Raw genomic sequence first — 13058 nt, 5'->3', positions numbered from 1 at the left:
ACTGTTGGGAATTAAAGAAAGAAAAGAGTTACTGAGACTAATGAAAAAGATTCTCCTTGGGCTCTTCCCTAACCTTCCCTCTTCAAATTCATGCAAGGAGAGAAGCGGGGGCTGCTACTTGGGGTAGATGATATAAGCTAATAGATGGCACAGAGAGAGCAGAACCTCCTACCTCCTCTCACTTCTACCTTTTCTATCAAGGAGACTAATCTCCAGTCTGGGAAGGGCAGAATAAACTCAGGTGACAACTGACTGAAGCCCAGGAGAGGAGGAGAGATAGTAAAAGAGCACCTGAAAATGAGTTCAAGCCTTCACACGTAGACAAATTTCCTCCCAGACAGGTGGGGCCACAGAACCACAATCGTTAATCTTGGAGGAAGAGTGAAGAGCAGAAGAGCTGCCAATTGTGATGGGAGATAAGCACATTTGTCCCAATTTTCAAAGAGAGGTAAAAGTTTATTCTAACAACTATAGGCCGGTGAGCTTCATATTAATCCCTCAGAAAATTCTAGACTACACTATCAAAGAGATGGTTGGGGGCCCTTAGTAAGGAAACAGTAATCACCAGAAGCTGAAACAAAAGGTCATTCCAGGGGTAGTTGTTCCCATACAAGGTAAAGTTGGGAGAGAAAAACAGGAAGGTTTTGAAGTATTTTTCAATAAAGGCAATATAGTACCTAAAATATTAATTAATTTTGTGTAAAGCTCTCCAGAATGTAAACTCCAAGGGGGTATGGATTTTTTTTTTTTTTTTGCTTACTTGCTACATCTAGAATAATGCTGGACATGTAGAAGACATTCAATAAATATTTTTTAATAAATCAATATAAGGGCACAATAAAAGACTGGAAGGAGATATAACAAAAGTTAACTGAGATTACCTTTAGGAGGTTAGATATGGATGATTTTTATTTCCTTCTTCATGCTAGACTTCTTTAGCATTTTCTATAATTATCATACTTTAATAATCAAGTAATATTCTCTTTAAAAGTCTTACTCATTGTAAATTAGCCTTATCTTTCAACCTTTGGAAATATTTCCATACTGGTAGACCTAGAGAATGTGCATTTCCATGAAATGTTTCTTGAATATCCCATGGTATCCTTTGAAGCAGGTGAAGAATTGTGGGCCCAGTGCCGGTGCAGGTAGGTAGATTTGTTGAGTGACCAAACCTAAATAGTGTGGTTTAAAGGATCAATGTCAACTCCAAAGGAAATCTCTGGGATTGGGATATAGGGATCTGCTTTAGCATATTCATCACAGCTTTGATGAAGACAAAGAAGTCCTATTCATATTATAGATGATGCGTAGCTGAGGGCCCTAGCTGATGTGTTGGACAAAATTCAGATTAAAAAAAAGATCTCAACAGAGATAGGCCCCATTCAAGATGGTGGAGTGAGACAATTCAGGCCTCCTTCTCCCCACAGAAACTTTGGCCGTGCATGAACTGGCAGTAACATCTTCATCAAAGCTCCAGAAAATAGTTAAAGGACTGCAGTAACAAGACAAGGGTAAAATCATGAAAAAGGCTACTTAAGCAGAAGGATCTCCTGGTACCCTGACTGGCTCCTTCCCCACCCCTCACCTCAGCGTGGAGCCAGCCCATGCTCCCAGTACAGATCCCTGGTCCTGGGGGAGCAGAGTAACCCCTGCGTACATACTGGGACCATGTGTGCCTGGCCCAATCTGGGGGTTCCCTGAGGGGATTGCTGTCCCAGAATGTGCCTACATGTGCAAGGCAGTTCGTGGAACTCTCATACAGAATGCTGTGGGAGAGCAGTCAAGTCATGCTGCCTGGGGCAAGGAATTACTGGCTGTAGGACAGAGAGTACAGTGTCCAGGACCATGAGGAAACTGTTTCCAAGGGGAGAGGGGACATTCAGAATAATGTAAAAGAGAATTCCTGGGGTATACGTATGCCCAAGACATGATGTATATGCAGAAAGGATCATGGATGACCTCACCCTTTGGCCTGGGGCTCTACTATGAACTCCATATATGGATAAATCCTAAAAAAGAGTACTTGTACAGGTCAATGACTGGGAAAGATGCTTTCTTTCTTTCCTTCTTCTTCCTTTGTTTTTTGTTTTTGTTTGTTTTGTTTTGTTACCTCCTGGCAATGAAGGAAAACTATCATAACATTAGCTGGATATAAACTTAAGAAATAGATACCTCAGAGTTTAAATTCTAGTGATAATACTTTAAAATATCAAATTGTCCAAGTTTCAACAAAAGGTCATAAAACATACAAAGAAACAAGAAGTTATGGCCCAGGCAGAGAGGAAGATTAAAGTATTAGAAGCCATCAATCAGGAGGATCAGACCTGAAACATACCAAATAATTTTTAAAAAATTGTCCCAACTATTCTTCCAAGAACTAAAGGAGAACATGGACAAAGAACCAAAGGGAACCAGAAAAACAATAGATGAACACAAAGAGAATATCAATAAAGGGATGGAAATTATGAAAAGGAGCCAAACAGAACTGAAGACGCAGTAACAGAAGTTAAAATATTCTCTGTAAGGGTTCGAAAGGAGATTGGAGCTGGCAAAAGAAGAATCAGAGAAACTGAAGGTAAGACAAATGAAATCATTTGATCTGAGGAGCAGAAAGAAGAAAGAAGGAAGAAAAGTGAATGCAATCTGAAGAACCTGTGGGACACCATCAAGTGTACCAATATGCACATTGAGGAAGTTCCAAGAGAAGAAAGAAAGGGGAAGGGATAACATTCAAAGAAATAATGGCTGAAAACTTCCCAAATTTAAAGACATTAATGTACATATCCAAGAAGCTGAATGAACTCCAAACAGGATAAACCCAAATAGACCCATGCCATGCATATTATAAGCAAACTGTCTAATGCTAAAAGATTGAAAATTCTAAAAGCCACACAAGATCAGCAATGTGTTGCATACAAGGGGACCTCAGTAAGATTAATGCTGATTTCTTGTTGGAAACCATGGAGGCAAGAAGGCAGTGGGATGGCATTTTTAAAGTGCTGAAAGTGAAAAATTGCCAACCAAGCATTCTCTATCCAGCAAAACTGTCTTTCAAAAATGAGGGAGAGATTAAGACATCCCAAGATAAGCAAAAGCTGGTGGATTTTGTCACCACTAGACTGGACCCTACAAGAGATGTCAAAAAGAGTTCTTTGCAGGTCAGAAGGAGGGGATAATAGACAATAGTTCAAAGCTGAATGAAAACATAAACATCTCCAGGGAGGGTAACAGCATGGGTAAATATAAATGTCAGTATTATTATATTTTTGGTTTGTAACTTTACTTTTTACTTACTACAAAATCTAAAAGGCAAATGTGTAAAATGTAATGATCCAGGGAAACAGATGTGGCTCAAGCAGTTGGGCTCCCATTTACCCATATAGGAGGTCCAGGGTTCAATGCCCAGAGCCTCCTGGTAAAGGTAAGCTGGCCCATGTGCTGAGCTGGCCCACACGGAGTGCCAGCCCATGTGGGAGTGCCACCTCATGCAGGAATGCCACCCCGTGCAGGAGTGCTGGCCAATGCAGAGAGCTGGTGCAGCAAGATGATACAACAAGAGGCACAAAGGAGAGACAATAAGAAGACGTAGAAGGACAGGGAGATGAGGTAGCACAAGAGAATGACCACCTCTCTCCCACTCTGGAAGGTACCAGGATCAATTCCTAGAGCCACCTAATGAGAATACAAGCAGACATAGAAAGAACACACAGCGAATGGACACAGAGAGCAGACCACGGCGGGGGTGGGGTAGAGAAATAAATTTTTTAAAAATGTAATGGGCATTGTTTTTACACTTATAAAGTGTCTGCATGTTATTTGTGGCAAGAATTACATAAAGGTGGGGGGATGTAGGGTTATAGGAACATAGTTTGTGTAGACTATTGGAGTTAAGTTGGCATCAAAGCAAACGAGTTTGCTATAGATTTAGGATGTTAAATTTAAGCCCTGTAGTTAACTACAAAGAAAATGTCAAAGAAAATGCAAGCTCATAGAGACAGAAATTAGAGCACAGGTTGCCGGGGCAGGGGCAGGGGAAATGGGAGGTAATGCATAATGGTGTAGGGTTTCTGCTTGGGGAGATGGGAAAATTTTAGTAATGGAAGGAGCAAGGGTACAGCAATATTATGAACGTGATTAATCCCATTGAATGGTATACTTGGGAGCAGTTGAGATGGGAAAGTGTCTTTCATATATATGTTCCCACAATTAAAATAAAAGAAAGAAAGAGCAACTAAAGGGACAATGACAATAAAATGCAATACATGATCCTGGATGGGACCTAGCAAGGGAGGAGAAGAGACTCAAAGGGACATTATTGGGACATATGAAAAAACTGGAATATAGACTGTCAGCTTTATATCAACATTAAGTTTCTTGAATTTGAAAACTGTACTTAAGGTGATTATATAAGTGAATATCCTTGTTCTCAACAACCTGTAACCGTAGCCTAAATCCAATAAAGTTAAACTTAAGAGGTCCTATACGCAGGTTCCAAAATTTTCTAGCACCCAAGTTCTGACCTTGTTGTTAGCTGACCGCAAGCTTGCAATGAGCCCAAACTATGAAGCAGCTGCTCAAGGAGCAAATGCAACCTTGGATCACATTAATAGTGTTCTCATTGCAAGAATTAAGATTGATTTCAGATTTAGCATTCTATGATCTATGACAGCATTTCTCAAAGTGTCTTCTGTGATATTCCATGTTAAATGGGAGTTTGGTGATCAAACATATAAGGGGATCATTTTATACTAGAATCCCCTTTTGGAGATGCATAGTACGTATTAGATTATTAAAGATTCTGAAAAGTAGTGCAATAAAGAAAGCTGGCTACTTTTAACTCTGGTCTTCCTAAATTATTTTACCAGTATTTTAATTTCGTAGGCTTCTCAAGTAGATACCATGCAAGGGGATGGTTTACACAATGGCTCATGGTTTAGAGGCCAGGAAAAATTCCAAATCAAGGTATCATCAAGGTGAGAATTTTTCTCTGAAGACCATGGCCTTGCAGGGCTGGCTGCCAGCGATCTTTGGTCCTGGACTTCTCTATCACATGGCTAGGCACATGGTGGCATCTCCTAGCCTCTCCCTTCTCTTCTTTCTGATGATATTCAGTTTCTGGCTGCTCCTTCTGCGAATTTCTCCCTATGTGTCTGAATTTCATTCTGCCTATTAAGCACTCCAGTAATAGGATTAAGTCGCACCCTGATTGATGTAGGCCACACTGTAACTGAAGTCACTTCATCAAAAGATCCTACTTACAATGGATTCACACCCACATGAATGGATTAAGTTTAAGAACATGTTCTTCTGGGGTGCACACAGCTCCAAACCACCAGAACCAAGAAATATTTTTTGTTTTGCTTTTGTTTAATAGTTCCATTAATTGGAGCATACTTTGGGAAATGTGGTCTACTCTAAACTATTCTCGGCATGAGCTATATCATTTGTATCTTTTTCCTCATGAACAAATAGCACAGGGCAGTGTTCAGAACAAGCACTCCATATATGCAGTTGAATGAATGAATAAGGATGTACCAGAATACTATTGAAGAGGATTGCAAACTCTTCAAATGGCATCACCTAAAAAGTGCACAGGCAACTGGAACATGTCTGAAGGAGAGCTAACAACATGGTGGTAGATTTGGAAGCTTGGTTATCTAAGGGAGGCTTTGCCTGAAAAAGAGAAGAGTTGCTCAGAATGGGCCTTTGTTGGATGGGAGATGGCCTAGACTAAGCCTAGCCAGGACCTGGAAATGAGACAGACCCGCCTGGAGAGAGGAGGGCATTACACGTGGTTAGCAAAGTCCAAGGGCCAAGCTTAGGTAGACAAAGAGCAATTATGAACCTCAGGGTCCTGGATCTTATTTCTCGGTGTGAGATCCCTCAAGAAACCATGCTTCCAATGATTCCCATCCCTGGTTGCACATATTAATCTCCTGCATAGTTTTTTAAAATTCGTTTGCTTGCTTTTTGTTGTTCTTTTTTTTTTTTTTTTTTTAATACAATATCTAGTCCTCTTCCTGTACCAAACAGATCAGAATTTCTGGGACTGTGAGTGAGGTACCCATTTCCAAGGTCATGCAAGTACAGGATCAGCGCCTGGGAGTGAGGGCCTCCTTACATTTTGTTCCCTAAGCACCTTGTCTGTCTCATCCTAGTTCCAACCCTGGGTGTTGGTATTTTGTAAAGCCTCTCCCAGACAATTAGAAGATGTGCCTAATTTTTATAACCACTGATATACTCAAAATCCCTCAATTTACAGGTCAATTAGCAGAGAATCTGAGATCATACAGGAAGTTCGAAGTCAAAGGCAGGGCCAGAAAGGACCAGCGTCATCTGACAGCAGCAAGGGGCCCCAGTGAAGGGTGGCAGGGGCACCTGGCATTAAACACTGGGGACTCACCTGTAAGCACAGGGAATTTGGGTTCTGCCCCCAGGAAGGCCTTCTGAGGTAAGACAGGGCCCCAGTCCAAGGCTCTGTTCCTAATTAGGGAGATGTGGCAGAAATCTTGGAGTCACAGAGAAGTGTGGGCCCCATTGAGAGGAGCTGGACAACAGGGCCAGCTTGGCCATAATGAGCAGATGAGTCCAGGAGCCTCCACGAGTCTGCCTTGGATTCAGGGGCCTTCTGTGTTCCTTCTCGTAGCCCCACAGCCTGAGTAAAACGAAGCCTATAGGATAGAGCTCATCAACACAGGGAGCAATACGGAAGATAGCTCTAGACCTTGTCGAGACCTGGCGGCCATTTTCAACTATTTGAATGGAATCTTACGGAAAAGGAATCAGATTTATTCAAAGGAATTTCCAAAGGCAGAACTCAGTCCAACAAGAGAAATTACAGCTTTGCCTGTACAACCAAGTAAAGAGTGCAGGTAATCCGACTGGGGTATTCAGCTATGGTGAGGAGGGTGGTTTCCACTGGGGGAGGACCACTTTGTACTAAATGACTGCTGTTGTCCTTAAATCCCTTGTCTTTTTTTTTTCTTCTTTTGTTTTTATTTCTTTAGGAGGTACTGGGGATTGAACCCAGGACCTTAAACATGGGAAGCAGGCACTCAAACCACTGAGCTACATCTGCTCCCTGCCTTGTCTTTTGATTTTGTTCTTGCCTCAAGGAGTGCCACTGGTTTCTCCAAAATGCTCCATCCAGGTATACAAAATGGTAAGGAAGACGACAGGGGTATTTGCATGCAGTTTGACTATGAGAGATGGAGGTTTGAATAAACTGTGCAGTCTGTTCACAGGCTACTTTCAGGTTCAAATGACATCCCTGCTCCCCTTACCCTCATCGTCCTTTGATTTCTCTCTGCTGCTTCTCCCCCAGTGCTATTCACATTGACCCGGATCAAATCTAATCACATCAGCTACCATATGTGGAGCCAGACACTGTGCTAGGCGCAGATGCTCCCCTCAGAAATGAGGGAGGGGGACGACGCGCCCTCAGAGTCCGGGGTGAGGAGGCTAAGAGAAGCCCAGCCCTGAGGCCACAGGTGCACACGCCCCATTCACTCAGGTCCCAGTGAGGAGAAGAAAAGGTGCGGGGCCCCTGGGGATCCCCACAATTCTCACTCTGACCCTTCAGAGCCAGTGAAGAAAGGGATGGATGCTGGAAATTGCAGGCTAAACCCACAGGGCTCCCACGACCTAGTGCATAAGAAAAGGTTCTGAGGCAAGGAAGCCAGGCAGGAGGTTCCTGAGCAGACAGTGAGCAAAGCTGAGCCAGGAGGAAGGTGGCGACACGTGCTTCTGGCCTCAGGACTTCTCTCTGCACTATTTACGGAGCCTGAAACACTCTTCGAGCTCTCTCTGTCTCCCCAGCCCAGCATCCCCAGCCCCAGCATCCTTCTGCCTTGCTTTCATGGACAACTTGAAAGTTCTTTCCTCCACAAAGCATTTCTGGATCCACCAGATGAGTTAGCCACCTTTCCACAATATCTCTGGTTTTCCAAGGTAACGTTGACAACTGTACCAAGTTAACAGTTGGCAAAATTATTTGTCTTCTCGCTAGACTATAGGTTCCTTGCCAGTAGGGACCTTGAATGAATGAAAATGAATGAATACTCTGAGTTGGGGAAAAAAAAAAAAAGAAGGTGAAGATGGCCAGAAGGAGGAAAGGTAGGTAAACTGAGGCACAAAAGCTGGACGCTTGACTGGAGCACACAGGAAACCAGAGGGCAAAACCTAGAGTCAGGGAAAAATCAGATAAAGTAGAAGCAAGCAAGGGAAGGTTGTGGAGTGAGGACTGTTAAGGACAAGGCTTGCAAGTGCAAGATTTCAGCAGGATGCCTTTTAGGTGAGGTGTAGTGCTTCCTTCCTGGGCTTGGGCAAGCTTTAGAGAGAAGGGTTCTCACCGGACACCCTTGCTTCCAGCATGGGCAAGATAACCTTCCCAAGGCAGAGCTAGCCATCCAATGTAAATGAGGCTGCACACAGGTTTATGGGACATCTGTCATCAGACCACAGGGATTTGAAATCCCTACTTAACAAGGCTGCCATGTCTCACTTACAGCTGCCCCAGCCTTCTGTTGAGGTTTTTTTCCCCCCAACTATGGCTAAGGGGACTCAATCAGCCCCTCAGTATAGACTATCTGATGCCCTAGGTCCTCTTGATTAGCCACTGAGACCTCTGGGGGAACTTAAAAGATGGGAGGAGGATGGCATGTCCCAAAGGGAAGGCAGGCATATCTTAGAACACAACTGGGCGTGGACTGATTAACTGCATCAGGACAGAAAGACAGCAGGAGTTCTGAGATCTAGGATTAACCCCATCCACTCAGGTGGGGGCAGCACCATGGGGAGAGCAGGACGATGGACCCAGTGGGAAGAGCACAATATTTGACAGACTTAGTAATGGACCGCATGGGAGTGGGGATAAGAAGGTAGCTTTGGGGCTTCAGTGGGAAATGCTAGGGGCCACCTGCTAGGTGGAGAGGTGCAGAGCTGTGCATAAAAACGATGCCAAAGAGAGGCGCTGCGCAGAAGTGCTGGCAGGAAGCCACCCCCCCCCCCCCCCCCCGCCCCGGGAAAGTTTGTCTGGAGGTGGCCAGGTGAAAGGGCAAGACGTGGCCCCTGAGGGAACTGAGGACAGGGTAAGGCACTAGTTCAAGCAAGACATGTCCTCAGGCTCTGAGGGCCTGAGTACCAGGTGCATAACCAAGGCAGGGACCCAGGGGCAGAGGTGTTGTCAGACTACCCTCTTGTCAACACTGAGGCACCAGCTAAGGGATAACAAGCCAGCAGCCAGGGTGACAACTCGTCGAACTGCAGCATCGTCAATTCTTCCTGCCTGAAGTCAGAATGGATCCTAGAGCTGGGGCAGGGCAGAGCCGGCCGTCCCGCCAGGCAAGCAGATTCAGCGGAGGGAGGAGGGGGCGCCGAGCCGGGCACCCCGGCAGGGCCTGGCAGACGGAACGCAAGCGATGCCCGTTTCTGCTCCAGCTGTTTTTGAGAGCCTGACTTCTTGCTCCCAGGTTCAGGGAGGATCAGGAATGGGCTGGCCCCGGCCTTGGAGAGCAGCTGCTGCCTGCTGGGAGGCGCAGAGGTGGGTGAATGTGGATTTTGCACAGCACTCTATGCACCCTGATGGGGAAGGGGGCCTTCTCACCTCAGAGGAGAATTGAGACTCGGGCTAAAAGGAGGGCTGTTAGGAACAGAAGAAGAAACTTGGAAGAAGAGTGAGAGAACTGTTGGTTTAGATCCTGGAGAGACCCGAGCCATTCGTCTGATAATTTGCAGCTGAAGAGACCACAGCTCTGAGCAGCTGAGAAGGCCCAGAAAGAAATGAGCCCTCCAGCCTACAGCTGAGGTCAGAAGAAGCTGGGCCCACAGAGCCTCAAGAGGAAGAGGAAGGCTGAACCCTACAGAGATTGGCAGCCATCTTGCTTCAACACGTGGTAAATGACTTTTGGTGAGAAAGTACCTCTTATGGCAAATTGCGTTGGATTATTTAGGGCCTTGTAACTGTAAGCTTTTACCCCAAATAAATAACTTTATAAAAGCCAAAAAAAAAAAAAAGGAGAGGCATTAAGTCCTCCTGCAACGAGAATATGACCTCTCCATGAAGACTGAGACACCACCACCACAGGAAATAGCTGTATATACGGTTTCTCTACTTTCAGTGTATTTGTTTAGCTTCAGTCTTGTTCATTAGAAGAGAGCAGGGGCTCTTCCTGTCTTGCTCACCTCCGATGCTCAATGTCTGGAAGTGTCTGGCATACAGTTAGGGCCTGATAAGTATTCGTTGAATGCAGGCAAGTGAATTTGGCTCAATGATAGAGCATCTGCTTACCATATGGGAGATCCAGAGTTCAAACCCAGGGCCTCTGACCTGTGTGGTGAGCTGGCCCACGTGCAGTGCTGATGTGCGCCAGGAGTGCCGTGCCATGCTGAGGTGTCCCCCGTGTAGGGGAGCCCCACACGCAAGGGTATGCCCTGCAAGGAGAGCCACCCATGCAAAAAAAGCATAGCCTGCCTGCCCAGGAGTGGCACCGCACACACAGGGAGCTGATGCAGCAAGATTACACAACAAAAAGAGACACAGATTCCCAGTGCTGCCTGACAAGAATGCAAGTGGACACAGAAGAACACACAACAAATGGACACAGAGAACAGACAAAGGGGAGAGAAAATTTTTTTAATTAAAAAAAAAAGTATTTGTTGAATGAATGAATGCATGCATGCAGGAAGGAATAAATGAAATGACCCATGGTTCTGCGGTCATGGTCAGGATTCATGAAAGAAGCCCATGATCCATGTTTCCCGGGAAGGGCCGGGACACTGAGCATCCTAACAGGTCCAGGAATGCCGCTCTTTGTGTAGGGTTCATCTCCCTGCTCATGTGGAGTGAGGGCAGCAGATCAGGAGTAGGCTCCCATGTCCACGAGTTGGCACACTGCTTCTCCCTCAGGTGAGGGCGGGTGGTAGAATTCCAAGTGAGGAGCAGCATGTGCCAAGGCCTGGAGCTAAAAGCAAGCCCAGGTGGGTTTAGGGCGCTGAAGGACTTGAGGCTGGCTGGAGCACAAAGGAGGAAGCACTGAGAGATGGCAGGGCAGCAGAGGCCAGCCCGTGAAGGATTTGACATCTTCAGATTTGGCATTTTGGGAGTAGGGAGGGGTGCCGATCTTAGGAAGGGGAGTGTGTTCTGGAATAATCTTTCTTTCCTTTTTGATTCTCCTTAGAAAATCTCTCACAAGCTTTAAGGGAAGGCACCTCTCCATACCCTCCAAGTTGCATCCACCGTCTCATCACTGGCAGCACCTGGTACCTAAGACACGCCCAGCACATGGATGCTGTCACTACTTTCATGAGGAACAGGATGTGATTCAAGTGGCAGAAAGGCCGTGTTCACAGCCTCAGAGGGATTGGAGGAGAGAAGGCGCTCATGCATACAGGGCAACCTGAGGGCAGCTGTAAAAGCCAAAAGGCTGCCCCAGCCTGCAACGGAGACTGCGATGTGTTCATCCCATCCCATTTCCTTTCCTTCCTAGGTGCACAGGTAGATGGTTTCCTCTCTTAAAGTGAATTACCACCATAGACTGAGTTTTGGCCACTAAATGCAAGAGAACAATGCTCCACTTAACAGGCCTGTAACATCTTCTCCCCTGGTTTCCTTTCCCTTCTTCCATTAGAATGAAGATCTAAAGAGGGGTGGACCACAGGCTGCAAGGAGCCTTAGACCTGAATGACCACATGGAAAGCTACCCAACTATGATCACCCTCTTTGAAGTATAATGTGTTGTGTTGTACCACTGAGATTGTGAGGGCTATCTGTTACAGTAGCTAGCATCACTTACACTAACTAATACTAGCCTCCTTAGCCCCACTTTCACCAGACCCTGTCCCAAGGGCTCCAAAAAGAGGCTTAATCTATACCAGTCTGAGTCTCAGTTCAGATGAAAAGAAAACATGAAGAAAAATGCTAGCTTTGGTGGGAGGAAGAAAGTTCTACTGGAAGAACGTACACCCTCCTTCAGAGAATCTCAGGACTTTGTCAAGAACATTATGGATTTTTTTTGTTCTGATGCCTAGTTTATGGAATTAAAAATAAAATCTCTAATGAAATAACAACTGACTCAGTAATTTAATTCTGTGTTCTTGTTGCACAGAAATGTTCACGTTCTTTTGGATGAAACTGTTGAGTAGAAAGCACCTAGAGGTGAAGTAACACAAGATATAATATATAGTGAATATATTCTCAGTCAATGAGTTCTATATGAGGGGAAAACTTTTCTAGTTATTACTAAAATAAGTCATAATTCTCTTCTTAAAAACAAAAACAAAAACTGAAAACAGGAACTATAAAACACCAAGTGCCTCACAATAGCCCAGAGAGCACACAAAGCAGAGAGACGGAGTAAAGCTATGGTTCTATAAAAAGATCATGTTCTTCGGGTTACAGGTAATTTCATAGAGAAGTCATAGAATGAATACAGAGATGGTTTAATATTGCATGGATTGGCAAAGTAGCTATTATAAACAGCAGTCGCTAGAGCTTCAGAAAACAATTAATGGAGATTCTCTACTTGAAGGGAAAATTTTAAGAAATTGCTGCCAGAGAGACTGAGAATTTTTCCAATTATTATAAAAGCCCAGATAAAAGGAAGCAACTATTCAAAAGTAGGTGGTCTGTCTATAGCTGCAGGGGATATAGTGAAAGATACAGAACCAAGAAGATGAAAAAGAGAATTCAGACAGAAACTGGCCATGCTTGGCTAAAGATTTTTTAAAAATTCTCTAGAGAAGGGAACTGGTGTTAGAATGAACTACATTAAATATGACATGCTTGGGGTGTGTCTACAGTTAATTCCATCAGATATCATTAAAGATAGATACCTGAACTGATAGACTCTGGCTAAAAATTGTAGTCAAGTTTCTTGTGTCCCAGAGTGGGGAGATCAAAGCCACAGCTCTCTCAAGAAACAAAAATCCAACAAGACTTTTTTTTTCTTAGTGTGTTGCACATATTACATCATTTCTTACAGAGCATCTCCAGGTTATAAAAAAATCTTCTCATTATTTGCCCAAAGAGTCTAATTTGGGCAGCAGGATTAGCGGGTGTT

Source organism: Dasypus novemcinctus, chromosome 27 (genome assembly GCF_030445035.2).
Source record: "Dasypus novemcinctus isolate mDasNov1 chromosome 27, mDasNov1.1.hap2, whole genome shotgun sequence".
Taxonomy (NCBI): Eukaryota; Metazoa; Chordata; class Mammalia; order Cingulata; family Dasypodidae; genus Dasypus; species Dasypus novemcinctus.
Note: the sequence above shows the minus strand (reverse complement) of the source record.